The sequence below is a fragment of the Lycium barbarum genome, chromosome 2, assembly GCF_019175385.1.
Source record: "Lycium barbarum isolate Lr01 chromosome 2, ASM1917538v2, whole genome shotgun sequence".
NCBI lineage: Eukaryota > Viridiplantae > Streptophyta > Magnoliopsida > Solanales > Solanaceae > Lycium > Lycium barbarum.
In genome coordinates, this window is record NC_083338.1 from 115989535 (window position 1) to 116000827 (window position 11293).

The following is an 11293-nucleotide window of genomic DNA, read 5'->3' on the forward strand; positions in this document are numbered from 1 at the left end:
ACAAAATAAACTGAAATAATCAACAAAGTGAACAAAAAGTAAGACAAATATATCACAAATGAAATGGTCACTGTCGACTTTATAGGAATAGTGATCATAATCTAGATAACCTTAAACCGCCGAGGCCATTCTTTCTTTTTGTATGCAGCCATGAGAGCTTTCTCCGACCTTGTTCCAACAAATTCACAGAATGATAGACCCACCATTCCTTTCTCAAATCTCAAGTGAAGAGCCCTAGTTTTGAAAAAAAAATTTAAGTTCCTTTATAGATCAAAAGAAGCGAAACGGCATATTTAACAGCAGTTACAAGCATAATAACTCACATGAAAGGATTTGAACTACCACTGCAGTTTCTTATCCTTGAAACGAGTTGATCAGCCATCTGCTCAATCTCGGGAAGGAGCTTCAAAGCATGATAGTTGACCTTGCACCTCAGCCTATTTATCTCTGGAGAACATTATCATACTTGAATGATGACGCAATTAGTTTATCAGGTCAATTAAAGGAGTATGGGAATCCAGTTACCCAAGTCGATCGACAAAAGGTTTTAGTGACATTATCTTGTGCTGAAGCGTACTTGGGGATGTTCTTGACTGTACGCCTGACAAGCATTGTATAAGCTTTAGAAACACAAATGCAAAACGTAACACACTGTTGTAAATGAAATTGCAATTATGTGCTGACTTTCAGCAACTGCTAGGAACAATAAAATTTTCTTCCTATAAGAATGTAATCGAAGATCGCAAACTTGATCCTATAAGAAAGTTTTTTTATAAGGTATTCCTATAAGAATGTTTTACAAAAATGCTAACAACTAAAGATACAACAATTTGCTTTTTTCATATTCCTTTATGAAGCAATAAAAGATCTAACAAGCACGGCTGGTGGAGTTTATATACCATTACAAAACAAAAAGGCTTGCATCACAAAGTTGAAAACTTGCAGGGTCATAAATATTTAATACAAGCAAATGCAACCGATGAGTTTTGGCTAGACCTTGGAATTTGATAAAATTAAGAGTAGAGAAAGGTGTCATATATTAGGGCAGTAATATGGTTCATGCAAGATGAGTTCATGCGTATCTGAAATCCGTTATTTAATATCCGCCTATTTTTATATGGAAAGGATCCTCCAAAAACACAAAATCGGCTAGAAACTGAATGCATCACTATCAGATCCAAATCCATATTCAAGTACTCCTCCTAAGTCAATGTAACATTACAACTACACCATGACAGGGCGACTGGGGATCTTATGATGTTAACTTGAATTTGTACAACACTAGATTGATTAATCTTGTCAGGAAATTCATAGTTAGAACTATTTAAGAAAACTATACTTAGAACTGCTGCATGAAAATGAAACTAGCATTCAAATATAAAATGCTAATCAAGCTAGGAGATCATATCTTATGCTTGTGAACAACTCATTTTTGTCAGTAAACCACTCTGGGATATCGCGAACAATTAGCACATCATCCTTCAGAAAGTTAATAAAATGATCTACATCAAATATGCCCTCAAATTTCTTGTAAACGTAGTTAACTCTTATCAAGAATAGTCAACGTCTTACCAATATATAAAAACTCCTCACATTACAATGATATTTACTCTGGAATGTTGTCACGACCCATTTAGCCTAGGTCGTGCGGGCACTTAGCTTCCCACCTTGGTAAGCGAACTCTTACCAACAATGAACCAATACATAAAAGGATAAAAATTAAATAGCGGAATAGAATAAATACGTAAGTCTCACGATAAAAAATTAAGTAGTAGAAAATGCGACCTAGGGTCTAGTCTGAATAATACAAGAGCATCTAAGGGGAATAATACAATCTGGAATACTAATACAGAAAATGTCTATGTCTCTGAAATAAATAGGACATATGATAAGAAAGTATTCAAGGTCAGCGGAAGGCCATGCTCACCTTGGAAACTCGAGAGAAAGCTGAATGCGTCTATCAGCCTCGGGTCACGGAAATGGATCCGACCTGATACTCTGCATTCATAAAAGAATGCAGCAAGTGCAGGTCAGTACAAATAATAGCATTGGTAGGCATCATCGGCCGACTAAGCATAGCTAACACAATTCAGATAATAAAGCAGATAAGCAAATAAACCAACCAAGCGTAAGACAATATAATCACAACCGAATATCCGTCATCGCCTATGTAAGCATCTAATCCCAAATATGTCAAGTCTGAATATATTCGATCCAATCCCACATCAAATCCAGTCATCAAACATCTCAATCAAATCATAATGCGATGCAATGCCATAATGGTATGAATGCAATGCAATGCCATGCAAATGAGGTGTACACATGTAATCCAGACGGAAATATCGATGTCTCGATAGCACAACCCAACGTGACTCGCGAAGTCTAAGTGTCACCCGTCCCGGATCTTTGCCCAACAGATAGACTTGACCCTGGATCTTTGCCCACAGGGGATTCTCACCGGCACCACCCTGGGGGATCCGTGGGGTCCATGCACTAACAACGATTTCGGAATATCATCAGAATCGGCCATGCAACAACGATGCCGGAACAGATCATCGAACATCGGCCATCTCACAATCACTCAAGTAAAAGAGTCTGTCAAATATCAGTTTCGCACAATCAGCGATTCCGGAATTGAACCTCGGACATCGGCCTTCTCGCACTCACTCAAGTAAAAGAGTTTGTCAAATATCAGTTTCACACAATCAATGATTCCGGAATTGAACCTCGGACATTGGCCTTCTCAGAATCACGAAAGTAAAAAAGTTTGTCAAATATTAATTTCACACAATCAACAATACCGGATCATCACCGGGTATCGGCCATGCATCATGAATGAGTGAAAATGCATGTATCAACATCAACAATCAAGTTCAATATCACAAGTACCAACAATGAGGTATGCCAACAATGTATCATATAATACTACCAACAGTGGGTATGCCAACAATATATCAATATCACAATACCAATAGTGGGTATGTAGTGGGTGTGCCAACAATATATCAATATCACAATGCCAATAGCGGGTATGCCAACAACATGTCCAAATCAAGATGAATAACAAAATCTAATATCTACCAACAACCCATGGCTTCAAGCCAATACAATAGAACAGTCAAGCACAACACAACGGGGTGGCTAGTCCCAACACACAACAGGGCCCAACCTAAGGCAATATCTAACCCAACTTCATACCCGAAGGTTCACATGCTGTCTCTGACAATATAATCTAAATATGTGCTTCGCTATACGAAGTCTCACCAAGGGTAAGCCATAACCTACCTAGATGTACCTGGATGGCCGAACCGCAACACCAACAACTCATTCCTTTGCCTTGCCTTTTCGCTGAACCTCAGAACCAAAGTAGTCTAAGCATAATCGAATTCTATATTAGAAATCATGAAGAATGATACTAATATTGCCATAATTCAAATAGGTCAATTTCTAACCCTAGAAATTGGGGAAATGGGCCTACAAGGGCAAAACGGGAAATTCGGAAGCAAAATACTAAATTAAGTACTAGGTGATCATAACCCAACCACTAATTGTTGATTCAAAATCAAGGATTAGCCTAATTTCTGATTTCAAGCAAAACCCCAAAATTGGGTATAAACCCTAAGTCTTTGATTTCGAAATTCAACGCTAAAAGTGGAAGGTAAATGATTAATAAGCTTAGATTATTCAATAGCTAACATAAACATCACCAATTTATCATTAATAAGCCTAGGGACAATGTTCTTCCAAAAACCTCTTTCAACTCCCATCACCATGGGTTTATTAAGGAAAAGGGAGAATCTAACATGATTATGGTTAAAGGAAGAGTGAGAAAAATAAGCAAGATTTACCTCCAAGGTTCTCCTCCAAATATCCTGAAGAACAACTCCCTCTAGCTCAAATATCGAAATGGGACATAATAAGGGTCTAAGGGCTTTTAATACTTTATTAATATTACTAACTGCCCGTTACCCGCCTTAGCGGTACTGGGACAGCCCCAGCAGCGCCGCCTCAGCGGTCAAGCCTAAAACGCTTGCACCGCTTCAGCGGCAGGGTTACCGCCCCAGCGGTACCGCTGCTGCTGTCACTCCCCAAAACCCACCCTAGACGTGACTGGCATCCGACGTCGTGAACAACATCGGAAGAACCTAAACGACACAATAATAACACTTGAACCCGCCAGGTTCAACATTCGCCTCCAACAGTTTGTAAAATAAATGTAACATCAAGTTCCTTTTTAATAATCTTTCCTTATTAAATTAAACAAAGTTATAAGCAACTGCATATACTAGGGTCACAATTATGAAATAAGATCAGCGGAAGCCTAATATAAGTAAATAGTCATAAACGTGGAAAACACCCATTAAGTCGTACGATACTTTGACAATCTACCCACAATTCTGACAACTATCTATGGAGCTTCTAAGAGACAAAAAAATCATCTAACTTCGGGACGCAGCCCGAAAATCTAGAATAATAAATAAAACAGGAAGTGTCCCACGAACAAGAATGTGGGGTCACCAAATCAACAGCAGCAGCAAGTTCTCCTAAGCGTTGAGAGTATCACGAACCTGCTCTTCTCCGTTACCTAACATACCATAAAAAACAACAATGGTATGCCTGAGTACTTTCGTACTCAGTGAGTGCCTCGGGGATAATAAGTAATAAGAAAATAGAGTACATAATACATAAAGAAATTAGCCTTGCCAGTCATGTGAAAGCGATGTAAGAACAATTATTCAGTTTATGTATCTCAATAATGAGTATCAAAACCCATTTATAAAGCCTCTTGTCAAGTTACAACTTCAAATATGCCTTTTAAATCAATTAAGATAGTCATAAACAATTCCATAAGAGAATAAGAATGTCATACATGCCAATACAGGCCCAAGAATCAAGCATATCGCGCATAGCGCACCACACCGGAACATATAATTCTCGGTGGCTATCCTTCCTCCCGAATAATTAGGCATAAATCACACCGTACTATTAGTACGTGGTGACTATCCTTCCTCCCAAATAGTTAGGCATAAATCACACCCTGGGTAGCGAACCTAGCGGTGGCTATCTTTCCTCCCGAATAGCTAGGCATAAATCACACCCCGGGTAGCGAACCCAGCGATGGCCACTCTTCCTCCCGAATGGCTAGGCAATGACACACTAGGATCCATAGTGGCTACCCTTCCTCCCGAGTAGCTAGGCCAAACACAACAATAAAGTTCATAACATAGAAGCTGATTCACAATTTGTCTCAAAGTAGTCACACCATCAATTAGTATTAAAGTTCATTATTCCATATCGTAAAGATAAACCATTTCAAAGAACGTCTTGAAAACGTTTACACTTATTTAACCAAGATTTCAATGCTATAGTTCAATATGAAAACATCATTACTAACCCTTAGCCATCATTATTGATCATCTCTTCTAGAGGAAAAACATTTATAACTTTTATATGTACGTAGAGCATGATACAAACTAGGTTTAATGTGGGCTTGTCCCCTTACACACATTAACCATGATTAAAGCAAGAAATAGAGTTTCAATTTGTAAAAAGTTAACCTTTTTATTCATTGAAGAGCCTTCAAAGAGACATGCAAATCACAACCAAAGAGTTCATAAAAACCGACCGAAAGAGTATGTTCAAAAGAGACATACAAATCACCTTTATAGTAAAAAATGGTTTTTAAAAGAGACATACCTTAATTCCCGCTCAAGCGTACTTCCCACAATCCAAGAATTATTCTACAATATTTTTAGATAGGAGAGGTTAGAACTCTATCCTATTTCCACCCGTAAACCCTTCTTGCCAATGAAAGCTAGGGTTTTCATCACTAGAACGTGTTCTTGAACACTTCATGAATCAATCATGGATTCTAATCTCGTAGGACAACCTACACTAGTCTAAACCCTTTCAATAATATCACAAAATTCAAGGATCATATCTTATTGAAGGAATATTAACTTCTCCCAAACGTCCCTTTCTTCTTCTCTTTCTTGGGTTTCAAGAATCTAGGGTTTGTGGAAGATGAACTAGTGTTAATTTGATGTTAGATTGATAAAGTAATGATGGGAATTGATCAAACACTTACCTCATATGTTTTGGGGAAACCCTAGGGTTGTTTCCTCTCAAAAAGTCGTCCAAAACGAAGTGGGAATGAATATAACGAAGTAAGGCTTTTATAAAATTCGGAAAAAATCGCTTCAGGCATAAAATGGCCTGGTGCGTCGCTTAGGGTGTTGCCCTGGGCGGCGCACACAGTATATCCATTTAAATGGCGTCAAAATTTTGAGTTTGCTGGAAATTTGGCTTGGGGCGCCACCTAGGGCGCCGCGCACTCCTAATTTTCGCACTGCACACAGATAGTGCTCAGTAAAATGGGCATAACTCCTAGCACAAAGCTCTGTTATAGCTGGGCAACCTACCGTTGGAAATCTATTTCAAAGACCTACAACTTTTATTAAGGAAGTTTTCCCAAATTCCCAATCTATCTTCACCAAACTGGCTTAGAAGTCAGACCTACTGAAATTTAGACGAGTTTAAGAACTCTTACGAACTTCACTATTTGGGTTGACTTCAAAACGACTGTTTATCACCCGAATTCATCCCGAATGGATTCATATGGCTAAAATATCAACTTAATACTGGTTTTCATACATTCACACCTAACTTGGATTTACGGAACGTTACAGCCGCGGTGTTGGTGCCGCCAAAGCAAGCACCAGACACTAGAAAACTTCCCAAGTTTCTCAATTCGCTCCGATTTTCTGACTAGTTCCCAAGGCTATCTGCTCACATACCATATACATAGACACACATAAAAACGCGCTACAAACGCGTCTGTGACCTCAAAATTCCCAACGGAGGTCTCGTTGACCGAATCAACCCCCGATGCCTTAATTTTCATTTCCCAACCCAAGTCTCGAAATGCATTCAAGTGCATTGGGAAGCGAACCAAACACACACCCATGTACTAAACGACCATCCGGACCTCTCGGAATCGACAGAATTTCGAAAAAGGTTCGTTTACCCTAAAGTCAACTTCAGGTTAAACATTTTTCACTTTAAGCCTATATTTACCAAAAGTTGCCCGAATTCGGTCCATACACCTCAGGAATCCTGTCAACGGTTCCCTCGGGTAAAAAGTGAGCTAATCAAGGCTCGGGAACATGCAAAAATATCGAAAAACCTATAACGACCAGACGGGTTGTTACATCAGATACCAATTGAACCAACGCTCATCCTCGAGCGAAGAAAAGAAGGAAAGTAGGGAAATACCTGAATCAGTGAACAACTGGGGATATCGGCTATGCATGTCGGACTCGGTCTCCTAAGTAGTCTCTTTCACAGGACGGTGCTTCCATTGCACCTTCACAAAAGCAATTTCCTTTGACCTCAACTTCCGAATCTACCTATCCAAGATCGTGATAGGCTCCTCCTCATAAGTCAAATTCTCATCAAGCAATATAGAATCCTAACGGACAATGTAGGTACCGTCGGCATGGTACTTCTTCAGCATCAAAACATGAAAGACCGGATGAACTCCCGCCAAGCCTAGCGGCAATGCTAACTCATAAGCTACATCACCGATACAATTCACAATCTCAAACGGACCAATATACCTGGGGCTCAACTTGCCCCTCTTACCAAACTTCATAATACCCTTCATGGGTGAAACCTTCAATAGAACCTGCTCACTAATAGCAAACTTCAAACATACATCTTTTGCCGACTCTGAGCTGCCAAAATTTTAGCCTAAATAACTCTCACCCTATCAAGGGACTCTCTCAATAGGTCCGTGCTCCAAGGTCGAGCCTTGAACCCATCAAACCAACCAATCGGAGATCTATATCTCCTACCATATAAGGCCTCAAAAGGCGCCATGCCAATACTCGAATGATAACTATTATTGTACGCAAACTCTACCAAGGGCAAGTGCTGATCCCAATGATGACCGAAATCAATAATACATGCTCTCAACATGTCCTCGAGCACCTGAATAGTCCGCTCGGACTAGCTATCGGTCTGGAGATGGAAGGCTATACTAAGATCCAATTGGGTACCCAACTCCTCGTGAAATGCCCTCCAAAATCGGGAGGCGAAAATAGTACCCCGATCAGATACCACAAAAATAGAAACCCCATGTACTCTCATAATATCCTGAATATACATTTTAGCTAACTTCTCTGCGGTATAGGAGACCTGAACTGGAAAAAAGTGAGCGGACTTCGTCAACCGATCCACTATTACCCAAATATAATCAAACTTACCAAGGGTCTTTGGAAGACCCGTGACGAAATCCATGGTAATCCTCTCCCACTTCCACTCGGGAATGGGCATCCTCTGAAGTACCCCACCGGGTCGCTAGTGCTCATATTTTACCTATTGATAATTTCCACACTTAGCCACAAAATTAACTATATCTCTCTTCATACGACACCACCAATAATGCTGTCTCAAATCACAGTACATCTTAGTCGCCCCCGGATGAATGGAATAGCAAGAGTTATGCGCCTCAGATAAAATCAACTGAACCAAATCACCAAAACGTGAAATACACACGCGTCCTCTAATCCTCAAAATGCCCTCAGAATCAATCACGGCCTCCTTGGCCTCACCTCTTAAAACCATATCTCGGATCTTGCTCAACTGAGCATCCTCAAACTGATGAGCCCTGATCCTATCCAATAAAGATAACCTCGTCTCCATACGAGGCAAAATCCTGCCTGGGGCTGAAATATCAAGACGGACGAAGCTATTAGCCAGAGTCTGAACCTCTATGGCTAACGGACGCTCAGAAACAAGCAATCGAGCTAAACTCCCCATACTCACTACCTTGCGACTCAAGGCATTAGCCACCACATTGGCCTTTCCGGGATGATACAGAATAGAGATGTCATAGTCCTTCAGGAGCTCCATCCATCGGCGCTGCCTGGAATTAAGATCTCTCAGGGTAAACACATGTTGAAGGCTACGGTTTTCGGTGAAAACCTCACAATAGACATCGTACAAATAATGTCTCCGAAGCTTCAAAGTGAAAACCACGGCCAACAACTCCAAATCGTGGGTAGGGTAATTCTTCTCGGTAGCACAACCCAGCGTGACTCACGAAGTCTAAGTGCCACCCGTCTCGGATCTTTGTCTAACAAATAGACTAGACCCGGATCTTTGCCCGAGGAGGTTCTTACTGGCACCACCCTGGGGGACCCGCGGAGGCCATGCACTAACAACAATTTTAGAATATCATCGGAATCAGCCATACAACAATGATGTCGGAATAGATCATCGGCCATCTCACAATCACTCAAGTAAAATAGTCTGTCAAATATAAGTTTCGCAAAATCTACGATTCCGAAATTGAACCTCAGACATCGACCTTCTCCCACTCACTCAAGTAAAAGAGTTTGTCAAATATAAGTTTCACACAATCAACGATTTCAGAATTGAATCTTGGACATCGGCCTTCTTACAATCACTCAAGTAAAGAAGTTTGTCAAATATCAGTTTCATAAAATCAACGATACCGGATCATCATCGAGTATCGACCATGAAATATGAATGAGTGAAAATATGTGTATCAATATCAACAATCAAGTTCAATATTACAAGTACCAACGATGGGATTCACCAATAATATATCATATCACAATACCAACAGTGGGTATGCCAACAATATATAAATATCACAATACCAATAGTGGGTATGCCAACAATATATATATATATATATATATATATATATATATATATATATATATATATATATATATATATATATATATATATATATATATATATATCACAATACCAATAGTGGGTATGCCAACAATATATCAATATCACAATACCAATAGCGGGTATGCCAACAATATATCCAAATCAAGACGAATAATAAAATCTAATATCTATCAACAACTCATGGCTTCAAGACAATACAATAGAACAATCAAGCACAACACAACAGGATGGCTAGTCCTAGCACACAACAGGGCCCAACCTAAGGCAATATCCAACCCAACTTCATACCCGAAGGTTCACATGATGTCTCCGATAATATCAGCTACATATGTGCTTCGCTATACGAAGTCTCACTAAGGGTAAGCCATAACCTACTTGGATATACCTGGATGGCCGAACCGCAATACCAGCAACTCACTCCTTTGCCTTGCCTTTTCGCTGAACCTCAGAACCAAAGTAGTCTAAGCATAATCTAATTCTATATTAGAAATCATGAAGAATGATACTAATATTGCCATAATTCAAATAGGTCAATTTCTAACCCTAGAAATTGGGGAAATGGGCCTACAAGGGCAAAACGGGAAATTCGGAAGCAAAATACTAAATTAAGTACTAGGTGATCATAACTCAACCACTAATTGTTGATTTAATTCAAGGATTAGCCTAATTTCTGATTTCAAGCAAAACCCCCAAATTGGTTATAAACCCTAACTCTTTGATTCCGAAATTGAACGCTAAAAGTTGAAGATAAATGATCAATAAGCTTAGATTATTCAATATCTAACATAAACATCACTAATTTATCATTAATAAGCCTAGGGACAATGTTCTTCCAAAATTCTCTTTCAACTCCCTTCACCAAGGGTTTATTAAGGAAAAAAGGGAATCTAACATGATTATGGTTAAAGGAAGAGTGAGGAATTAAGCAAGATTTACCTCCAAGGTTCTCCACCAAATGCCCTTAAGAACTGCTCCAAGGTCAAATATCGAAATGGGACATAATGAGGGTCTAAGGGCTTTTAACACTTTATTAATGTTACTAACTGCCCGTCACCCGCCTTAGCGGTATTGGGACCGCCCCAGTTGTCAAGCCTAAAATACTTAGAACACTTTAGCGGCAGGGTTACCGCCCCAGCGGTACCACTACCGTGGTGCTGGTGCTGCTAAAGCGGGCACCAGACACCAAAAAACTTACCAAGTTTCACAATTCGCTCCGATTTTTCTACTAGTTCCCGAGGCCATCTGCTCACATACCATATACATAGACACACATAAAAACGCGCTACGAACGGACTTGTGGCCTCAAAATTTCCAACAGAGGTCTCGTTGACCGAGTCAACCCCCGATGCTTTAATTCCTATTTCCCAACCCAAGTCCCGATATGCATCCAAGTGCATTGGGAAGCAAACCAAACACACACCCAAGTGTTGACACCTAATTTTCACCTCATAAAACGTGTATTTTTATTTTTAAATTTCGAGTCCAAGACGGAGTAAGGATGCCCTTAAAAATTAAAAAATTAAAAATCCCGAGAAAATTGCAAAAATTAACGTTTAAT